General features: G+C 34.1%; 1 protein-coding gene across 7 annotated transcripts in view; it reads left to right on the top strand.

Moving 5' to 3' along the window:
• The first annotated feature begins 9,949 nt into the window (after positions 1 to 9,949).
• LOC105231589 (serine-rich adhesin for platelets) overlaps positions 9,950 to 24,566 on the top strand; it is a 181,623-nt gene continuing 167,006 nt past the window's right edge. For 2 of the 7 annotated variants that reach the window (XM_029552614.2, XM_019992238.3), the window contains exon 1: positions 9,950 to 10,386. The gene's annotated coding sequence lies outside the window, so the exon portion shown is untranslated. Of the gene's footprint in view, positions 10,387 to 12,953; positions 16,153 to 24,566 lie in introns of those variants that run through there. The other 5 variants (XM_011212973.4, XM_049448520.1, XM_029552610.2 and 2 more) reach the window with 4 other exon arrangements.

Here is a 24,566-nt window from a genome sequence, read left to right as displayed (position 1 = left end):
TCATGTACATGCATAACTGCATAGCGACATACATATGTTGCACACATACATATATATATATGTATAGGTAGTAAAATTTCGAAAACATTTTATTTAGATATTTACATAATCTGTTGATAAGATTCTGGCTATAAAGATAAAGCATCTACGCACAACTAATAACCGGCGATGCTATGGAATGTCAAGATTATGACGATGCCGAGCAAAGGCAAAAAGCAAAAACAAAAACTATAAGCAAAACACAAAAAAAAAACAAGTGCAACAATATTATCCTCCTTTCTTCTTCTTCTTAGTACACTACAAGTTGCTTTACAACAAATTATCGGTGTAATTCATGGAAATTTGTTTGATTACCGTGGATTTGTTGGTTTTTGATATAAAAATGTTTGTTTATTTGAGAATGATGATGGGAATTGTAGGCGCTGAGCGTGTAAAATGAAATCAAACATATTTGAAGTTGGTATGATCCCCGGACAACAGGCAATAACACACAGAACAACATACAAATAAACAGGAATATAATAAGCCTAGCAACAACAAGCCACTATAATGTTTTAGAGCCGGGAAATGAAGGCGTTAGACGAGTATGTTCTCATATCGCTTACCGACTTACGAAGGGTGGCTGTAGCCTAAGAAAACTAGCGCAAGTTTTAGTTGAAGTGCGCATGCGCAAAATGTTGGACTTTCTTTCAAATGCAGTGACTCGCACTGTGATTAAAAATATGAAAAAAGTTTGTATTCACATTATACAAGTATGTATAGAAAACTTCAATTTGTTCCGTCTGAAGTAATCTGAATTATAACAAGTTTCTCAAGATCGTCAAAAATAATAAAAACTTAAAGATCTACAGATCATCTCAAACTTCCAAAATTATATGCCAGTCTAGTTTGACATCAGGTCGCCCTCGTATATGCTCAAAACAAGGGAAGGAAGAATGAAGTAGAAAGTGGATTTACAAGTCACAGCTACCTTACTTACACCAAATGAAGGCGCCAAAAGAAAACAATTGATAAGAGCAAATGTGGAAATTGCGTCATGTTAATACAATATTTGCTTTCTGGGTTGGGGAAAATAAAATATGACGGAAAACTAAACAGTTATTGTGGAGACTACTCGACAGATTGACTCACTTCTAGCATATTGAGAGAGCGTTACAAGGGTAAATGGAGTGTAAGTGAAATGAAAGACTTGTTTTCCGAAGGTTAGTAGAGTCTATAGAACATGAACGACTGGATTTATATTCAAATAACGACTATTAACCAGCTGATGAATCGGCCTTGTCATTTTTAGGTTACGTTAGATGGTTGAATCAGAGATTACTACATGCAGTCCTTTGTGAAGCCATAGAAATAGTACTCGAAATAATACACGCAAGAAAATCAAAAAGAAGTGTTGAGATGGTTCCACATTGCCTTATTTCATACAGCTTTTTCTGCTAGCGTCCGGTAAGATTCCCAACCTTACAGAATCCCCACATCTCGGGAGAGGCAAGCCTTACTTAGGGCAAAACCCTGGAAAGGATCGATAGCATATAAAGTAGAATATTTGAGGATAAGGGAGCACCGACCCGATCCTATTCCAGCCTGGAGTACCTTTGGATAGTCTCTGTTATGAAGGAGTCTGTAGTCCGTAGCAGTAAATCTACCGCTACCTTAATGACAGTAAACGAGGCTTGAAAAACACTGCAATAGCTAGAAAGTCTGAAACTAAACTTGATAGAGAGTTCCTGACAATATAGCCCTCTACCACGTGAAGCTTTAACTTATTCTTAAAGACGCTCACTCCTCTTTAATGGCTTCTACTCACCCAAAACTCCCTCGCTGGTATGTGGGTGGAGAAAAAGTCGCCAGAGTTTTATGTGTTCATTTAGAAACACAGATTCTCTGAGTTTGATATCAACTTTCGCGGTCATACCCCTTCTGGTGATATCTTTGAGCACTATATGCAAAGTGGCATTTTCTAGATACCTCCTCTACATAAAGACTACATAGAACATAATGGGTATCGTCGAGCCAGAGAAGCGTCGAGCCAGAGAAGCACTTTCGGTGAGAGACCTAACCTTTAGCAAAGGACTACATCGCAGCAATATAAAGCAATCAAATAAGTTCTTTGCTCTATTATCGATATTAGGCATGCATAAAAGCTTCCTATTTAGGACGAGCCCTAAATATTATACATCATTATATCCGCAGGTTGCAGAAGGTTGCTTCACATTTTATGCTACCTCCTCAAGATCCATAGAAGAGCGGAAAGAACTTCGTCTTGTGGGGCTCTTCTACTCATATTTCACCGAGCACCATTCCGGCATTATCACACTGTTGAACAAAAGGCTGAAAAGAAGTTGTATGAGGTGCGTTTCAACCTCATAATCATTCGGGACTGTTACAACTGGTTCCGGCAAGATGAGGTCATAAGCTCCCTCAATATTTAGGAAGGCCTCAACATAGAGTTTTTTATACCTTATGATTTCGTCAAACCTTGAAATAACAGTATGCACAGTAGTTTCATAAGAATGTCGCATAAATAATTATTTGAAAACAAATCTTTTGCAATAAGGGGGATTAATTTTTTTTCCATTTCTTACGTTCGGTCCCGTCAGTCTAAAATTTTTTTGTGGAGACAATTTTATCAATTTTATGTTTGCATTTTTGGCTCTGTGTACCTTTGCAAAAAGGGTATTGCGCTTCATATAATGTTCAGTAAAAAGGAGGAGAGCAGGATGAGCCTGAAGTCTTTGGCCGTGATGTGAAAGCTCTCCCCAGCCTTCGGGAGCTTTAACTCGCCTCCAGGTCACCGGAATTTATCACAGTCTTACGAAGTTCGCTTAGATGAATGCCAACCAGTTGTAATATGTTTGAATCTACAAATGTGCATGTGTTGAGAAAGCTGGTGATGACTTTAATTACACCTCAAATTGCGCAGATAAAGCGCCAAGCATGCACGCCAACCGTTTAATCGTTTTGTTATGCTCAAGCGTGAAGGATGAACTTGAGAAAAGTAAAAAAAATTTCTAGTGTATTTGTAAAAACGCAAAAGAGACTCCATAGCATTTAACTGTAAATAATCTGTAACTGTTCTTAATAAATAAGCTAGATGAAAACAGAAATTCTCACGTTGCCTAAAAGTCGCCCAAAATTATGCTGCACAATAAATATATGCAATATTGAACACATGCGAGTATTTATCATACATACAGACGCATGTGTGTATATGCACACCAGCTTTAACGCTTACTAGTGCTACTCGCATTCCTGGGAAGCTACTAGCAGCTAAATGACTGTATACATATATGTATATACGTATGTAGAGTCGTCTAGTTAGTCGGGGTTGTACTGTCTCAAATACATTGTATCAAGATAAAGATAAAAAAGGTGTAGCGGACAAAAAATTAAGCTCCTATTGGTTATTGACTTTTGTTTTGAGTGTGTTTGCATTATAGTCGTTTTGAAGCGAACGACGGCAGACAGCAATTATGTCAAATTTGATAAAATTCAAGTGCTTGCCATAAAAAGGCATACACAGAGATTTGAGCGATTAACTGATAATAACAATATGAATAACATAAGTACATACACACGCTTATTACCAGCATATTGGCACTTAATGTTATACATATACACACACACACCAACATGTATGCATCTAAGTCAGCGCAAATGAGTGCCAAGTGAATGAGGCTATATTTAGAAAAAAAAGGAGATACTAAAGTGTCATATTTAATAAAGCTGTTTCTAACTAAAAAAATACCGCTAACGTGGTTTTTAAGTTACTAGTTAAGAGGTATTAGGTTCGTTTTCTGCATGTCATTGAAAATAACCTTAAATATGTATCAATAAAAATGAAAGAACTAAATTGAAAAGTTTGGCCTAAATTGTTCAGTATTTATATTTGACTTTTATTATTGTTTTGGAAAGCAATTTAAACTGTGGAATGTCACACGTACTCATACGTAATCAAGCGGAGGCCCGTCTCAAACTGGCTTTACTATGTAGACACAATTTTTTCGAATATTTCGAGCATTAACTGCCACTTATAAGAAGTCTACCCTTAAGTCTCAAACGGCAAGAGTGAAGTGCTAAAAGGATTTCCCATTGGGGGTTCGTAATTTCATACACTTCAAGTTTATTTTTCGTACAAATAAAATAATAAAATACTCAAGAGTCGCTGACAAATCAAAAGTAACTAATCTTCTTCAAGGACCAATAAGGAAACACTCGAATAGTATGCGTAATGATAGTGAGTATCAGAGTAGTTATTATTTTCGTCGCCAAAATACTTAAGAGACTTGAAAAATACTAACCAACTTTTCGAGTAACCAATATTTGAAAGTAAAGAATATGTTAGTGATTAGACAGATGGTTTATTAAGGTAAAAAGGTTGTACTTATAATGATGAACTCCTTCAGAACGCTACTTTGCCGTTACATATTTGTAAGCAGAAGCGTCATTGTATGGATCACAGTCGAATTATATCCATTAAATTTTCTTGTCTATTTTTAAATTTGAGTCCGAATCAGAGAGCTAAGATTAGAGCTTTGGTATAACACTGAATAGATGTTAAAATGATCAAAAACAACTAAAAAGCTTTTGAGCTAGTACTTGACTAGTAAACACTTGAGCTTTGTTTGGTTGTTTACAGCAAATCGTGGCTACCAAATATAAAGTACTAAAGTGACTCCACTTCAAAAACTCCAATATGTAAACAGTGCTTCACTTGATTCCACATAAGCTGGTTAATGGCTCTAACCAAAACTGGTAACAGTTAGACTTCGGAAGCTGACTGGCTTGCACGACAGCGCTTGACTTAGTATTCGGCGTAATCGCGCACAGTAGAAGAGTTCGAAAGCGTTGTAATTGGTCCCCGATATGGATTTCTTGAAGACTGCTACAGCTAGTAGACTTTGTGTCTTGTGTCTAGAATTTGGGTTGAATAAGAATTTTAATAGTCGCCTGTAATATACTTCAAATATATCAGATTATGTGACTATCTCAGTTGTTTGCGATGTAGGAGCTTTGTAGTCATACTTCGCGTGTAAAATTTATTGGTGAATCTCACTGAAATTACTACTATAAAGGTCCTCAGATGTACAAACATACAAAGTTTTTAGTTCATTTTATTAGAAGGGGATGATATCCAACGTACAATCATTAAATATAATTGATTTGGGTTCAAAATCTCAATTAGCGCTGGATGCGCCCTTTTTATGCTATATCGTTGGACCTTATTAATAATATTGCTATTCTGTTTCATCGTTATGCTGTTGTTGTTGAAGCGGCAGAAAATATTCTTGAAGTAAGTTCGAGAAATGGTGACGGTCCCGGATAAAACTCCGGCTCCGTTCCAGTTACTTAGCCCCGACTGTCTGTCGTGGGAGTGGATCATCGTTACGCTCAAATCATTTGGTGATCGCAATGAAACTACTAACATACATATATTCATTATGCTTTTTGTGGATAGCCATTCAAGGTTTGGTGTCTGATGGGTTCTAAATTTTTTTCTAACGTACTTGGGATAGAACTCGACATTCGAATCGTATTTTCTTCTAGCTTGCAGCTGCAGCAAATATTGTTATAAGGTAGCCCCATTTTTAGCGCATGCTCTCCAAAAAGCCAGTGTCCCGTTATAGTGGCTGTAATTATGGGTACAATATTTCTGAACCTATTTAATAAGTCTTTGGTTCTATTTCCATGATACTTGGGCCATAACTGCTTTGTTATCTTGCAACTTGTTATTAATTTCCATCTGATTAGAGTTATTTCTTCTGAATGGATCATTCCTAGCGGGCATGGTCCTAACTACTCCTCGGATTCGTCTAAGCTTTGGCAACTCGTTTGTCTTCTCGTTACCGAAAATGTTCCTTTGATCGGGAACCCAAATTATGGACAAGTCGAGTTGACCTGCCAGTGAGCTTAAAGTCATCCTGCAATTGTTTACTACACTTCAATTAACTGTTGGTGACAACAAGGTCAGCAATGCCGCCTAGCTATCGGTGTATATAATTCTACATTCTCCTTTAGTTATTGAAGTCCACAGGCCTTCTCTATGTCTAGTACTGCCGTTTATTAGATGCTGACTAAGTGTGGCAAACGCATTGAATGAGAAAGTTAAGATCAGTGGAGTGTACCCGTGCTCTACACCGTTGTCCCTTATGGACCAATCTCATTTAGTAGGGGCAGCATCCTTCACTCCTACTAAGTCTAGAGGATAACTACATCCAAAAGTGGTTATTGAGATCGAATCGAGGTATAGTCTGATTTACTTAGGTCTAGCTGGTTGAGAATGTCGATATTATTTCCGGTTCCAACCTTCTAATTAATTTATTCTGTTTGCAGAACTTGCTGCTACATTCCGAGTAAACACATCTACGCGCAGTTAAAGCAGATGCACATTCAGCGCCTCGGTTGGACATGCTCTTTGTAATCAATTATAAACAAAAAGTTTTCGAATATGAGAATTTACGTTTTGAACAATTTTTTTCAGTGCCTTTAAAAATTAGCTTTTTCAAGGTCATAGTATCATTTCAACACACAACAACAGTTTGCTGTCAGGTAACAGTTGGCAGCCGGTGCAATTATCGGCAGTTCCGACAAATGAGTAGCTTCTTGAAGAGAAAATGACGTTTGTAAAATTTCAAAACGATATCTTAAAAACTGAGGGACTAGTTCGTATATACATACATATGTATAGAGACAAACGGCCATGGCTAAATTGACTTAGCTCAACATACTGAACATTTATATATGTATACTTTATAGGGTCTCCGACGCTTCCTTCTGGGTGTTACAAACTTCGTGGCAAACTTAATATAACCTGTTCGGGGTATAAATATGCCGAATTTTGCGTATCCACGCGCAGTAGCCGCTTGATAGCTTTCATACGAACAAACGCTACATACATAAATATTTGGGGATTTTATGCCTTCAAACGTGCAAACATACATACACACTTACACATTACTAGTACATAACGCAAACGCAAGTGTTTGTTCTACTAATATTCAAACACTTGACTCAGGTGTTATCAGAACGCAAACGCAATTCTCTGTGTACGTATGCAGGAACATATGGCTGTGGTATGTGTATGTATGGATGCTTCAAATAATTTTAAAAATTATATGCTTATTTATGTATTAGTGTGACAGCAAAAGGTAAGACACCGGAAAGTTCAATGACCAAGTTTGCAAAACAAAACACACATCAAATAACAAAAAAAGGCTTATACATATGCAAATACACAGAGGCGTAGAAACACACACATATACATAAGTATGTATATAGTGTGAATCACTAAGTGAAGAAGGCGTTAAAATATTTTATTTGATTCGAAGCAATCAATTATTTTGTTTACAATCACGCAATTAGTGCAACTCCTATAAATTCATTAAATACACAGCATCTACTATATACATATGTATGTATGTATGTATGTATGTAGATGTGTCGCTGTTTTGCAGTATTGCCCACTAGCGGCGCTGAAAATTCCTCAACGCCAGCAGGCGCTTGTCTAGCTTATCAACTCTTCGGTGTTTTTCTATTTCAGCAATAAAAAATAAATTCTAATATGTATGTACATATTTGTATGTATATGCATTTGTTTTCGTCTAATTGCTTATTTGTTTTTGCGTTTGATTTTTTTGTGTCTTCTGCCCAATTCAAAATAAAACATTTGCGTATGTAAATAACACACCCGCACATCCACACATACAAACCTACAAGCATGCATGCGATTGAGTGAAGCTAAGAAACCGCTGCTGTAGAGGTTGGGTATGCGCGCTCTCACCAACACAAAGTCGTCTCTGTGCATATATAAGATAACAGTACTGTGGTGGTGCCATATGCGGAAGCGGAAATCTTATAAATTCACCACAGCACTGGTAGCAACAGCATGCAATGATAGGCGGCGAAAGTGTTGCAGAGAGCAACCCTTCTCTTGTTCTGAGCAAATTCTCACCACCACACTTCAAAGCGAACATGTTGCTTAACAGTGCTGCTGTTAATATGTGCAGAGCAGAATTGATTGAAGTACTTAAATTGTCGGGCAGTGTTGTGCATTTTTTACTGTTAGCAGTTGGCAGTAATAGCGCTGCTGTGAGTAGTAGTGTTTTATACGCACTTTCAACAGCGAGTGTTAAATTGTAGCTGTTTTCAAGCAGTCAATGTTAATGGAATGCAATTTTTACATAGTATGTTCTGCAGTTGATCGTTTGCATTTAGTAACAGTTAATGTTAATGTAGGAACTGATTGGAAAATGTTAGTTTTGAGGACAACATTTAAGTGCAAATTTGTACAGTTATTTTTTTGTTTTATAATATTCAAATGTATTAGTGCATTTATTTATTTTTACGTGCTACTCATTCAAATTGGGTACTTTTTCTTTTCCTGCTCAAATGTAAATTTTGATTATGACTCAAAAAGTGAAGAATGCGGATTAGCGTTTGAATATTGCAATTTGATAACGGATACAACAGATAATTATACATATACATATATACATACATGGAAATTGTTGTAAAATTTTACAGTTTTGTATATTTTGAGACGAATAAAATGACATTAAAGAAAAAATATTAATATATATAATTTGTGGCATTGAGCATTTTATATAAACAAATTTTGTTTCTTTTTGTGTTAAAATATAGAAAATAATTTAAAAGTTTGGCGGCGATAACAGCTTGAATGCAAGCAGGTTTTGAAAAGAACTTGCGTTAAAATTTTCTGTATCATTACATTATGAAGCATTTTTGTTAGCAATGAAATTCAGTTTAGCCTATCTCGAGCATCGTTTTTTCTGTTTACTTTGTGTCTCGTTTTAAGCGTTCTAAGATCCACTCCATGATCTCGGGGGAAATATATACCGTGTAGGATATTCGAAGACTTGTAAATCAAACTGTGTCCAATACAAGACAAAGTCGATATTTTTGAATGTTCCACTTTTATTCGAAAGGAGTTAAACTCAAAATCGGTATTCTAAGATTGATCGTACGCTATTAATTATATTTCTAATGACCCAAAAGCACTTTAAAAAATTGAACAAAGTATAAAATTAGTTTAAATTCATAGAACTTCTCTACACTTGACCGATTTAGTTTGATGGCCATTACAACAAAACACGCTTTTAAGGACATTATTGAAAAATCAAAATTACGCCAAGCCACATGTTTTTAGTTAGTTACTAAGCAAACAATACCAAAAAATTCCAATAAAACACAGAAATGAAAAACACTGATGTCTAAGTTTCTTAGATTCAACTTTTGGAGAAATATGTATCTACGAAAAAGCAAAATAAATATTAAATGAGGCTGGTATATTCCTAAGTCTGCTATAGCCCAAAAAACAGTACTAGTACATACATATATACTTATGTACTATGTGTGTAAATATCTTAGTTTAATGATAAGTACAATTATAAATTTGCACAAATGGTTCATTATTTTCAATTAACGTCAGAGGCAATGGGACGCCGTATATTAAGTAGAATTAGAAACAAACAGACTTACTTATAGTATAACAAATATTTCATTTAATATATTATGAGGGGGTTTAAAAATGTTTGATGGCAGAATCATCTATTATATAATATTATGAAAGTATACGTACATATGTATTATACATATTTATAAGTAAGCAGTAAGCAGTATGTGAAGGATTTTTAAAATAAAGATATTTGACTAATTTTCCGTTACAAAAAAAATAGTTTCCGGAAGCAAAATGATTAATTTCGTCTGTTAAAGAATTGCACTGCTGTGGCACATGACAACGCAGAATTTACAGCTAGTGCATTCTTTAACTGCAAGCCGAGCGAGCAGCGAGTGTTAGTACTTTTGCATACGCGTACACTACTGTAGAGCAATATGCATGCATTTACAGTGCGCTGTAAGGTGCACTCGTCTCACTGTAAATTAACATGCCACGAATGCGTCGCACAGAAATGCATTCGCTTAGTTGACAGTTGACTGCTAGCCGGCCATGTGCACTGTGTCATCGGCTGCTGCCGCTGTTGTTGCCATTGCTGCCGACATTCCGTACGACCGGCTGCGTTCAGGCATCAAATTGGGGAGCTGTTCAGTCGCTGTAGAGCACGCATACGAATGACAACGCTTTGCGGATATGCGCGAGTCAATCGGTGTCTGACTTAAATTAATTCTTGTGTTGAAATTACGTACAGCAATGCTGATTGTAAATTTACGAAAAATGTAAAATTTGAATGAAATTGTTAAAAATACAGTGAATTGTTGAATAACTTGAATAATTATGTGAAATATAAGTGTACGGAGTTTGTGTACCGAATTTAAATGTGTATTGTTAACGAGTCAATTGTAACGAATTTTTCGGCATTTCAAGCATGTAATTGTGTTTTAAGCGAAATTTCCAATTATGGGCTAGAGGTAAAGTGCTTCGACGTTTATGCTTTTCTATTGCGCTGCATTATCAGAAAGCTAGTGTTCTAACTAACGCCAGAGTTGAACTGTTATTTGGAAATTGAATTTATTGCATTTATGGCAGTTATTTCATTTCATTTATTATTCGCGTAAAGTGTGTTTGGCTGTTGTGCATCAAAAAGGATTTCATTTTATGGAGTGTTGTTTTTGTTGTTGTGCGTGGGCTTAAAAAGTATTTTAAATAAAAATTCTGAGTTAACAGAATTGGCAACTTTCAAGTATATAATTTTTCTTTGTGTCAAATAATTATTATTTGTGTCAAACAGTGGTTTATTCGAAAATAAAACAAAAATAATGAAAAAAATTAATCAAAAATTAAAAATAAAAATTATGGGCTCGAAAATATTTTTTGCTGTTTCTGCGAGCAGGAATTATCGATGAAAATCGCAAACAAAATGTTTGAGGATGCCATTTAAAAAAAGCTAGTTTCATTTCTGACAACAGAATCAGGGTGTTAAGATTTTAAATCGGCCTTGAATTTGCTAGAAAAATCTATGTTGTTGGAAATATGCAATATTTAAAATTAGTAAAAAAATATCTGTAAAGTATTCGAAGTAAATATATATATTTTATCGTATTTTAAATAAAATTTTAAAAATTAACACCTTCTTAAGAATAAGGGTTTTATAATGCAATGCAATGAGACAGTGCAATAAATATTATAATTACGGAAATATTTAAAATAGTAACTTTTATAAAAAATAACTTGCAAAAATAAATTAAAATATTAACTTTAAAGCCATTCTAATAATTTTAAAAATAATATATGTATATAAACAATAACCATTTAAAACATTGTTTAAATATAAAAGCTTTGTTATTTGTAAATCTGCCGTTTCTCGTTTAAAATATTTAATACAATATTTTATCAAAATCATCAATAAATTTGATAGGAAAAAAACATTTAAAAAAAATTAGCGATTCTAAATAAAAAAAAGTTTTGTGACACTAAAACATTGCTTCTAAATAAAAAAAGCTTTCTAAAACTGAAATATTGCTTCTAAATAAAAAAGTTTTGTAAAACTGAAATATTGCTTTTAAATAAAAAAAGTTTTTATAAATTTTAATGTCGAGAAAAAAATTTTGCTTTCAATAAAAAAAGTTATTTAAAATTCGAAATATATTATTTTGAAATTTTATTATTAAATTTAAGCAGTTTTTTATTTTTGTTTAAATAAAAGATATTGCTTAAAGTTGAAAATATAATATTTTTAAACGAAAATCGAAGAAATTTACGAAAAATAATTTATAATTTTAGTTTTACAAATCGCCTACAACGGAACTTCGCAATTATGCATATGTAAAATAATTTATTAATGTGAGTTTTAATTTAATAATGTGAATAATTCTACATATAATAATTTTTATTCTAAAGTGTGCTCAAGTATCGAATTGATGTTAAATTAAATAAATTTAATTGAAAAAAAAGTAAATAAATAAGCAAAATTAAAAAAAAATTAAATTAAAAAATAATTCCACGCAAAAAAAATTATAGAAGAAAATTTCTTAATATGAACAAAATAAATCAGAAAAATGACAAATATACAAATATACGATACAAAGATTTACAATGTTAATAAAACGCTTTAAGAATAGATTTAGGTAGAAACAAAATTTTCTTGACAACTGGAAAAAGTTAATCAAACAACTTTTGAAGAAAAAAAAACATTAGCAAAAATATTACATTAAATAACAATTCAATTAAATAATACATAATTTAAATAAAACAATTTTATTTCTTTAAATATAATAAATAAATTTAAAAAAAAAATAATTTTTTTACTAATAATTTTTTTTTTAAATATTTCCTTAATTATAATACTTATTGCATTGTGTTACTCTTTAACAAACGACATTACTTATTAACAAAAAAATTATTGAAATTAGATTATGTAGTCAAAATTTTGTATATTAATTTTTTAATAAATATAAAAAAATAATTTTTTTTTAAAAAGCAATTTTAACTTGAGTTTCTGCAAAATAATTTGTATTAGTTCTTTGTGCATTTTTTTAAATTCCATTTTTTTAATTTTCATAAGTGAACAAGCATAATTTAAAAAGCTAATAATAAATAAATAAAAATTATAATAATAATAATAATTCTAAAAAAATTATATTAAGTATTCAAAAAAAAAACATAAAAATAGTAATAATAAAGACAACTCATATATAATTTAAATAATGAAAATAACGACAGTCATATTTGAAAAAAGTTAAAAAAAATTATTAAATTTTTAGAAAAATTTAATAAACATGTTTGTTGACATTTGTCGATTTTTTCTTTCAAAATCACAAAAAAAATATTTGCTGAAAATTTGTAAATTTTTTGCTTTCAAAATTGCAAACAAAATATTTCAGAAATTTTGTTGATTTGTTGCATTCAAAATTATGTACAAAAAATTATTGGCTGATATTTTTTCGATTTTTTTCTCTAAAAATTACAAAAAAATATTTGCTGAAATCTTGTTGATTTTTTGCTTTCACAATTACAAAAAGGATTTACTGAGATTTAATCGATTATTTATTTCACAATTAAAAGAAAATATTTGTTTACTGAAATTTTGTAGATTTTTTCTTTCAAAATGCCAACTTTAAACTTAATTGACTAAATTTCCTAAAATATGTCTTTTTATGCCATTAAAAATAAATAAGAATTCTATTATAAGAAGCGTTAAAGAGCGGCAATTACATATCCACTCTTAAAAGCTTAATGCGGACATAACAAAGTAAAGAATTTGTAGATTAAAGACTTCAAGTACTGAATATATATGAAAAAAGCTAGCACTGAATAAGAACCAAAGCAAAAACAAAATGCAAAGTACAAAAGTGAAACAAGAAAACGGTGGAAAAACAAAAATGCTTTCAATTTAACATACGAAACTAACCCAGTGCGCGCTGTGAAATGATACAATTCGTAAGAAGTGTAGCAGCAACAACAACAACAAATTAACAAATAAAAATTTTAAATTAAATAAAGAGCAAAGTGACGAAATACAGACAAACAAAAGCTGACAAGATACATTACTACATTCTAGTGAAATCCGACAGTAGCAACAGCCAAACACACGCAAGCGAACACATTTGCATATGCACGAGCGCCTACTCACATACATATGCATACAACTTCGAGCATATTTACAAATCTACACCTACATACAAGTATACTAAAGTGTTGAGGAATTAGTAGCAGTATATATGTGTGTATGTGTGTTTGCACACAGCGGCGCGTCGAGTAGCGGGTGGATAGGTAAGCAGCGAGTTTGTTAAAGGTGAAGACACTTTGCTGGGTTATCTACGTATGTGTCTATAGAGTTGCATGTTAGCCGGCAAATGTGGGTACTGTATGTGTCATTGTGTTATGTTGGGGCATGAGGTAAAATGAAATGAAATATATAAATAAAACAAAAAAATATAACAAAATAAAAAGCGAATAAAACGTCTTGCGCGAAAACAAAACGGCGGCGGCGACGTCAAATTGCATAGTTAGGCGACATATAGTGCATACGCGCACCCTACGAGCATAAAACGAACAACAACAGCAATTGAAAAGTGTAACAATTGCCGCGCAGCACACACAATTCACCTGCATGCACATACACACATGCGCGCACACATACATACAAGCACTAGCAACAGCAGCCGCACAAAAAATTAACATCTTTTACAACAAATTCGGCGCACACACACCACCCTACACCACCCAATCGACCCACTCGGCAAGCATAACTAACGACAAACAAAAACAAGACACAATACTACAAACTACACGACACACCGGCAAACAGCCGAAATTTACTTTAACGAACGGGCGGACGAACGCTTACAACCCACTAGCAGCGGCTAGCAAGCCAGCCACGGCCGAGCAACATAGCCGGCTAGCCAAGCATCCACCAGCCCAACGCATGCGGCGGACGCGCGCGCTCGGGCATTAGCCAAGAAGCCGAAAAAAAGGCGAGCGGCAACGAAGCACGCGTCGAGAGTGAGCGAGTGGCGAGGTGGTGCGTAAAGGCACGCATACATTGACAGACCATCAGCAAGCAGGCAAGCAGCAACCCACTAAACTGCTAAACTGCCAGCTTAGTGCGCCCCAATATGTGAGTAGTGACGGCGCTGCCGTTGTTGTTGATGGTGGTGGTATTGGGACGACGACGACGACGCTGTGTATATGTGGAGCAAATGCTAAGCGCTGAGCGTGGAGCGTGAAACGGCTGCGTGTATGAGTGTTTGTGTGTGCGCGCGAGTGTGAGTGTATGTTTGTGGTTTGCCGCATCGGAGCAGCTTGTCGTCTGATAACTCATTAGTATGCCGACACGTTCCAAGCGGTACGGTGCGTTTCATAAACGGGGTACGAACAACAGTAGCAGCAGCAGCAGCAGCGGCAGACGAAGCGTCCAAGTGGCAGACAAGTGACACAGGCAAAGTCAAATTGCAATTGTACAAGTCGAAGTCCAAAACGAAATCAAAGCGAATAGCAACAACAATAAACCGACAAATTTTTCAATACAAAGCGCTAACGAAGAATGAACGAAATTTCAACACAAATTATAGCAGAAAATTAGTAAAAAATATAGCGCGAAAAAATATCTGCTTAGAGCCTTTTCCGTTCGTAAACGAAGTTTATTAGTATTTTTTTTTTTGCTTTTTGAAAGTGCAATTTGCAACTGTGTGTTGGTGCTTTCGTGCTTTTGTGAATACGCAATTCGATTTTTGTTTTTGTTGGTAAAGCCTATATTTTAACAGCTCTGTACGCAGGCAAATGCCTAAGCGGCCCAGACACGCGGTTCAAGTGGTAAAAGCGCGCGCACGCGGTTCCAAAGCTAACGGTGTGCATCTAACTGGACAGCGCGTTCGGGTCAAGCGCGCCATACCGCCCAAGTGAGGCTGTGCTAAGATAACTAGCAGCGCAGCAACTGCAATGTGTGCAATGCCTCAAGTGCGCGTTGCGCTTATGCGACGAACTTTTAATGCATGAGTTGCGCCGATTCAAAGTTTCGAAAAAAAATCCGAAAAAAATTTCATAAGTTAAAAAAATAGTAAATTGTAAAACGAAAATTAAATTGAAAAAGAAAAAATCTAAAAAAAAACAAAATTGTTTGTGCTAATTAAAATATTAGTGTTCAAAAGTGAATTTCGCAAATTTTTTCCAATACAAAAATTTTAACTTAGAAATTCCGAGCAACAACAAAAAAAGACACAAAAAAAGTTTGTGTAAAATAAATTCCATATGTTATGTTAAATGTTGCTTAAGAAGCCAAATGAAAAATAAAAGCGTGCACAAATAATCTGAAAGTGCACTATAACTCGAAAGTAAAAGGAAAAGCAAAGTGCAAGCAACAACAACAAGCTGAATTAATATTTGCTATTTGTGTGTAAAAAAAATAGAAAATAAAAGCAGGCAACGCGATGCCAGCAAAATTGTCACGCGTTAAGCGTCTTTGTGAAAATGTGAAAATTCGAAAGATTCCGCCCAAGTGTCTGCTCGCCGTAGTGTTTTGAGCAATTGTGTAATCATTTGCGAAGATTGGCTGAAAATTTGCGAAAAATATTGAAAAATATAAAAAATTGATTTACATAAAAGCAAAAGCAGCTTTCTGTGACCAAAAAGTTTAAATAAAATAGGAAACTAAATTCGAGATTTATTAACTACCGGCGTAACTAGCTGGCGGTGCGCCAGTCACGAGCGGCAGATTGCAGCGACGAAAAGGAAAACAGGTAGGCACACAAAATTTGTATAATATTTGTGCTGTTATTCTTTTATTTAAATATTTTTTCTATATTTTTTCGACATTTTTCCTATGTTTTTTATGAAATATTTTCCAATAATTCTACATACAAAGTGCGCACACAACTACAAACGTAAGCAAAATGCGTGTCATCATTACGCATGTAATCGCATAAGCAATGTGTGTTGTTGTGCTATACCTTTATGCCGTTATCTCGTTCGTGACAGCAAATTATTGTATAATTTATGTAATTTTTCACCAAGTCACATTTTAAATTCTAGTAGATTTCACTTGCCATTTGTCTCTTTTTCCTGCTCAATTACATAATGCGAATGTGTGCGCGATAACGTACGTGCATACATACATACAAATAAACAAACATATCTATGTGCCAGATATGCGCGCCTTCCGTCGGTGAGTGAGCGAGCAGAGCAAATGGGTGTATGAATGAATTTTCACATTTAAGCGAATTTCATGTGGCTTTGGACGGTATTTTGTTTTTGGTTTTTCATTATGCATATATTTTTTTACTTTATTTTTTTTTCTTCATTTTTCACGTATAGTTTTTATATATTATATTATTTCTTTATTTTTTACTTTATTTTTATTTTTTTCATTTTATTTATATTTTTTTGCTGTTTTTTTTTTACTTTTTTTTTTAATTTTTTTCCGTTTTGTCGTGCATTGTTATCTTTGCGTCGCAAGTGGGGAGTTGTAGCCGGGCGAGAGCTGACATGTCTCTACTTTGTAGTTAGAGCTGTTCACATAGTATAATACACACACGCTTGTAATCTAACACACCTACAAGTAGGCAGAAGATTGCTGCTGATAATTTAAGATTTGGATAGGCCGCTAAGTAGGCAGGCATGCAGTTGCGGATATGCACACATATGCTTGAACATATATCAATTTGCCTGTGTGTGCGTGTGTGTGCGTGTGTCTGCGTATATGCAGTCATGTGTGCTGCTAACTATCTAGTGCAGGAGTTATGCAACTGCATACCGCAATTTAGGTGCTTGGCGCGAAGGTTTCCATGTCTGCTGCGAAAGTAGAAGCTTTTTCTTATTTTTAAAGAAAAAGAAAGTAAATATTTTATATAAATACAACAGTTAAATATGTATATACTACTATTCATACGAAAACTGCATATTTTTCTTGCAATTTGTGTTTGATAGATTTTTTTTATTTAAAAAAAAAAATGTTTTTATTTTTTTTTAATTTAATGTTTTTTTTTTAATTATTTGTATTTTTTTCATTTTTTTTTTTTTTTTTTTAAAGCTTAAATTGTCTGTTATAAAGAATCTTTTTTTTTGTTTTTTTATTTTATTTTATTTTTTTTTTTATTTAAACTGCCTGATTTAAAGGCATACTTGAAAAAATCTATTTATTTCAAATGATTAAGATTATGTTCTGCTAATCGCACCTACTCACTTACGCCAATCTATTGATCGTTGGTTTATTGCTTTAACCAAAAAGTTATTAAAAATCATATTTTATTTTCTAGCATCATTATCTATTTTAAAATCTTTACAAAATACCAGAAATTCAAATTTTTTCCTAAAAGTTTTCGAAAACAACGCTTACCGATTTATCATAAAAAGCTTTAATAAATACTAGCGATTTTTCGTAAACACTTGGGCTATAAGGTAGCCATTGCCGGCTTTATTAGTAGAAACCTATTAATTCTTATAAAACTAAATATCAAAATATAATTATAATACTTTAAGTAAAAAAAAGCTTGCTCACTGCACACCGATAAGCCACACGAGGCTGATGGCCAGCGATAACATATCATGTGAAATAGCCTCAAGCGGCAATGTCTTTGGCATAATTATGACAAGCATGCTTACTTTAAGCAGTAAGTTTAATAATTGTCCATCGCTCAGTGAGAACTGCTGCTTAAAGCAAATTTAATAAGCCGCACTCGCCTCACTAAAATGTTGCATTTGACACCAACAAAAGCAACCAAAACAACTGTTATGAACTAAGCCCTTAAAAATGTAAATATGCATTTTTGTTCATATATATTTACATATGTACATATAAACAAACAAAATTGACTTTCGCTCTCGATAGCGACACGCCAATAACCTCAACAATAATACAAAAGTCGCACAAAAACAATAACAATGAATTAAAACAGGCAACCCAGTGACAAGCGCAGACAGATTTCGAGTCACAAAGCTATGTAGGTATATGTATACAAAGATACGTACGAGAGGACAGAGGAAATTTGCGAAAATCCAATATTTCGCACAGTTACCGAGTGACTTAGATTCTTGAGCGCGCGCGCTAACTACAAAAGCGGACTAGCTTTGGAGGTTGAAGGCTTGGCTGACTGACTATGTGTCTGGTATATCAGGCTTGTCGCATATGGCCGGCATGCGACACTGCTTACATATGCACATACATAATCACTTATAAGAAAATTAAAAACGGTTGTTGAGAATTAATTTTTTTTGCATGGGAATAGTAGAAGCGAGTTAAATTAAAAGTCTTTTTCTTTGTTGGCGTAGACACCGTTTTGTTTTCTTTCTTTCCTTTCATTGGGGATTCTCAAACCCAGCGCTTAACCCTGGCGAGGTTTAGCTTAAAAATTTATTTGGGATTACAAATAGTAAACCTGTTAAACTATGTTTTAAAGGGCATTTTGCACGCACACAGCACTCTTATAATCAGCTCTTGTCAAGACCTGCATCAAAATAATCAAGAACTCGAGAGATAAATACATAGGCGCGCACAAAAATGCCTGCATATGCGGAAATAACTCTAACTAATGTCTTATACGATACATATGTATGTATATATGTATATACATATATGTATATAACATGTATGTATGATAAGCACACTTCGCTTGTATCATATGTATATTTCACGATCTGGGCTTTTTGTACGCTTATCGCATAATTTCGCCGGGCAACAGTCACCGTGAAGAGTCGCCCGCCCGTCTTAGCAATTGACGTGTATGGCGACCGTAAAAAAGCACCTGACTACAAACAAAAAACAATAACAAAACTTTTTTGGTAAATATTTGCTTGGCATATTTGCCCTTTATTCGTGCGCCATCCCCCTTTTTTCCATAGCTTAGCGAATTTTCGCTCACTGTGCTCGCATAATAGAGCGATTGCCGCTTATTTATTGAGCTACTTCACATGTCATATGGCAAAATGAAAATAATTTGTTATTTTGCATTTATTATTAAGAGCTGTGCGCACACAAACACACATACACAGGCGCATATCTAGCAAATTGTTTGCTAGTTTCGGGTTCAATAACTGCTAATCATTTTGCAAGTGCTGGAAGGAATATCTGTACATACACACATAAACTTATACACGCGCATTTATTTGTATTTTTATAGAATTTAATTAGCAAGAACAACTCGAAAGCAGTACGAAGTTATGAAACAAATTTGAATGATAAATTTTGTCAGCGGCGAATTTTAAATAAATTAAGCGAGCAATGAGACAGTGACGTTGAAGATTTGAGAATTTAACTATATAAATTTTTTCTGTGCATTATTTAAAAAAAAAAAACAAATCACGTGAAAATTCGAAACAATTTTTATAAAAAAAATTGTTGTTAAATGCGCTTTCGCTTGTGTTGGAAAGGTGAGCTTTTAAGCTTCATTTCAAAACAAATTAAATTCGGCGATGTGGTAAAAAAGTTTCAGTTGTTCAAAAATGAGTGAAAATAATGAAAAAATTCGCTATACATATTTTGAAATTTTTGTATAAAAAGGGGAAGAATGCCAATGGGATGCGATCCCACCAATGAAATTTGTGAAGTTGACGGATACGATGCTGTATCAGTTCGGGTAGCACAACAATGGTTGAAGTTGAAGGTTAATTAGAAAGTGTTTTTCGACAACCCAATATTAAACATATCATTGAAATGTCTCTAGCAAAGACAATGTCGACAAAAATAACTAAATATACCCCAGTTATCATGACATATAGCGCTACAAACACATTTTTATATAGTATACATATTCACATGCATATACACATATGTATTTACAACTACACCGCAATATCTACACACTAATCAGAAAGCTTGCTTTCCACGAATGTTAGGCAAAGGCAAAGAAGACGCTAAAAATTACGGTCGAGCCTATTAACTGAGTTTATAAGAGCATTTCGGTCTAGCCACTTGTGTATGCATTATCGGCAGGTGGTCACGTTACTTAAGTTAACGGTGAGCAAATTAGCTGTAGTGTGTGTACACTTAATGCCAAAACGCTGTTGGCATGAATTTGTATGCTTTCGCCAAAAGTTTCAAAGCTTCAAATATTTTTAATTTTATTTCTATTTTTTTTTTGAGTTTTTCGTGATGTTGTTTTTTATTACTAAACGTATGATTAATAATTAATAAATGTAAACATATTTTTTAAGAACAATTTTGTACTTTAAACAAAAGCTTCCGCTCTACTAAATGATGAATCAACAAAAAACTTTGCCCTTACTAAATGTATTATCTTAAAAAGTCCATATATAATAGTACTTAGCAGTCTTTTCGTAACCGAAAAACGAATATTTGTTTTAACAAACGCAAATATCTCGTAAATTTATAGAAAAAGAGTCGCAATATAGTTTTATAAATCAATTTTTATCAAAGTATTATAAATCTGACAGACTATAACCACGTAAGTGGTGTCTACGCCAATAAAGAAGAATAAATGTGACAGAATAAAAAAAAATGCTAGGAACACTCAGATGCTCCAGTTGCTTTGCAGTTGAGTTAGAACAGTGAGCTTTAATCTCTAGAAATCTTTGATGTAGCTTATTAGCTTTGTCAATGAATAATATTCTAAATAGCAGTTTGCTTCTAAAAAACGTGGATCATTCAACATAACCCCACTATTTTTTTAAACAAAACAATAATAATACCTTTAACACGTGCATTCCTTATAGCACAAAAGGGTATAAAAATATATTTATCTAAATTTTGATCGATCACTTTATATGCTATAGTATGTAGGTCGATTTGTATAATCTATTCGTAGATTGTAGCGTTGCTTTGGAAAATAAAACTATTCAAATAGTTGTAATCGAAAATAAAAATCCTTCGTCCAAGTCTTTAAGAATTGTATATTAAAGACCTGTGTAAAATTTCATGAAGATCGGTTGAGCAGTTCTCGAGAAATTTTGCCAACCGACTTTAAATACACAGTTTCGTGAAAAACGCGTTTAAAGTCGGTGCACTGAGTCTAGCTAGTCTCGAGTACCCAAGTTCTCAAGGCTGTATCTCTGAAACTATTACTCGGATCAACTTGAGAATTTAAGACAATGTTGATGATGAGGTACACCAAATGGTTGTAATTGTCTCGGGTATTAAGCAAATCAAACTCAAATAATGCTACTAGATTTCAATAGACAAAGTCCAAAAAACTAGTCACACAATTTAAACGGTAATGCTATCTCCAGACACCTGTTTTCGAGTTTTTGAAAAACATAATTTTGTATGTAAATTTTAAATTTATTATTAAAGTGTAATCGTGCAACGCTACGCACTAGAAATTGTATCGAAATTACAGTGAAATTACGGAAGCGACAAAAGTTGCGGAAATTTTTTTTATAGCTTTGAACAAGCTTTGAAATTAAGAAAAACAATTAAATAACATAGAAAATTATACAAATAAATTGAACTTTGTAAATCACAAACGTTTTTGTACTTTCATCTTGTACTTCCAAGTGCTATTGATGCCCGGACGGACAGTTATTAAGGCGATCACATAACAGGTCCGCACAAAGAGCCTATGAATGAATGTCAGCTTGCCGTTTCGGGAAGTATATATGTATGTATGTATATGTCAGATTTGCATATTGTTCTGCAAATTGTAAAGACTGTATTTTATTGTCGTTATTTTGTGATTTTTGCACCAATTAAGTTCACGTTCATTCTGGCGCTTGGTGTTTGCAGTCACGTAGACACCAGCGCACGTTTTCAACGTAATGCAAAAGTGCTTACGAAAGCGTAACAACAGGCTACATACACGCCAAAACATACATATGTACATATATATACATATATCTAGCAGATCAAATTAAAAGGCGGACAGACGTTCGCTTAGCACCACATTATTGCCACTCGCACACACTGACACACACGCGCGCCTTTACATGCATACGTATTGTAAGCATATCGTGTTCCCAAGTCAATTGACAGCAGTTTTTCCACTATTTCCACAATTTAAGTGCTTGTTTGTCACTTGTCAGTTAATAGTTTTAATTCCGGAATTTCACCAAATGCAGAAATTACGACATTGCAAACACAAGTCGCTGCAACTCCACAAGTAATAATACTGTTATATGAAAATATATATTAATACGCCCATTCAGACGCTCTAATCAAGTGCGATAACGTTTTTTTAGCGGAGGATGACAGACGTTCGCTCTGTGTGTGGCGTCACAATGATCGTCACATTTCACGGAGTGTCCGAATGTTCATGACTGCAAGCACGTTCAACTCTTGGGTGTCTCACCTGCTATGCAAACTCATAGCGAGACAATATATATATGGATAATCGATCTTTTAACGGGAAGAAATTGTGGTAGCATCCGACCTCGTGCTATGCATATTGTATGCTAAGCTTAGTACTCGTATAATTGGGGGTTGGACCAGTGTGGTTAGTAGAAAATAGTATGCAACTTTGTGGCAGTATAAATAAACTATAAGTGTAGATCCAATATTGTGAAATTCATTGTACTGCTGTCAACTTTACTGAGAATCCAAATGTGGTTATGAGTAAACAGTGAAACACGATAGAAAGCATATACAAGTTTTAGGACAGTCCATTAAAGTGCCGCACCTAGATCTAGTTAACTCCGGGAAGGCTGAAGGAGTAAGATCTATCAACCTAAACATTTGCCATTCATAATCCTTAGAGCTACTAATTCTAGTATCTAATGTAATAAGTATAATGGAATGTGAGAAACTAAATCTAACACAATTTGTTGATTTCGTCCACCCGTGCAAGTTGTAACTTGAGTAAAAATTGAGATATCTGATGAAACTTGGTATGCGGGTTCCATTGTAAAAAAAGGACGAGTTAGTAGATGGCCGTAATTGGACGGTGGTAAGGCAATGCCACGCCCACAAGTCACCATTAACCGAAAACATTTAAAGTGCCATAATTAAGCACTAAATTAAGATATAAAACTCTGATTTGGTACAGAGCATTGCAGTAGCAAGAGACCAAATTTACCTAGCGCAAATATTATAAGAACTCCTACCGACGGTATGAAAATGGATGAAATCGAAAGATATCCCCGCTAACTCTCAATTTAACGGGAAAAGCGAAATGAGTCAATAAATAAATACGCCAGATACATTATAGTAGATAGTAGAAGAGGGCTTTATGGGACCTGGTGTGAAAATTCGGCGATGGGCGTGACCCCCCCCACTTTTTGGTGAAAGCACATACCTCGGGATCAAATATACCGATAAAGACTTTTGAACTTCCAAGTGACTTTACTGGATATATCGGCCAATATTTGAGCTACCTCAGTTAAAACGTTTTTTAATCATAACAGTATATCTATGTGCCTAAAATAGATAAAAATTTGACCTTGTTCTCATATAACTAACGTCAGGATATTCGAATAATCCATATGATTCGTGATTTATGGTAGGTATCTTACTGAAACCCAGGGGAAATTTTACTATCCCAACTCCCACATCTACATATAATGATTTTCGTTTTTCTAACTAACCCTTCGTCGAATATGTCGATCAGTGTATGAGTTATTTGTATGTATATAGTATATGTATATGTAAAATTGCTTGGATTCCGATCATCTCTTTGAAGTTTTAGACCCTAAGGTATTTCCCTAGCTTGTATTCCTGCTATTTGCAAGAGTATAAAATGTTCGGTTAAGATAATTTTTTATAAGGTAATTTTGGTTTAGCGAAATCATTGTGAATCGGCGAAAAAAGAAACCAAATTAATTAGAGTACATAAGTACAAGTACAATGGGAGTTTTCGCCATACGAGTGTTATTGTTTTTGTGTGCGGTCTCTTAGTTTTACCAGCCCACATTTGGGCAATCACCTGATCAGTCTAATGGTTATGCGTTTAGTGAGTAAGTGATTTACGTTTGATGGACATTAGGGCGGTCAAATGAACGTCGGGGAATTTTGCAACACACAAGTGCCAAGAATATGCGCGGCAAAGAGAAAACGCACATACAAATACATGCCCACAGTGGTTTGTATGTATGTATATTATGCGTAGAGTGGGAAGTGCCGTAGATGCTTAGGCGCTGCGCTGCTGCTTGCGTAACGGAACTAAGGCTGAAATAGTTTGTGTTTTTTCTAGTGATTTGTTTATGAAAACTTTCGAAAGTACCTGCAAACCAAATTAACTCATCACTCCAAAAATAAATTACTAAGAAATAT

The sequence above is a fragment of the Bactrocera dorsalis genome, chromosome 2 (genome assembly GCF_023373825.1).
Source record: "Bactrocera dorsalis isolate Fly_Bdor chromosome 2, ASM2337382v1, whole genome shotgun sequence".
NCBI classification, from domain to species: domain Eukaryota; kingdom Metazoa; phylum Arthropoda; class Insecta; order Diptera; family Tephritidae; genus Bactrocera; species Bactrocera dorsalis.
This window is presented reverse-complemented; position numbering and strand designations above follow the sequence as displayed.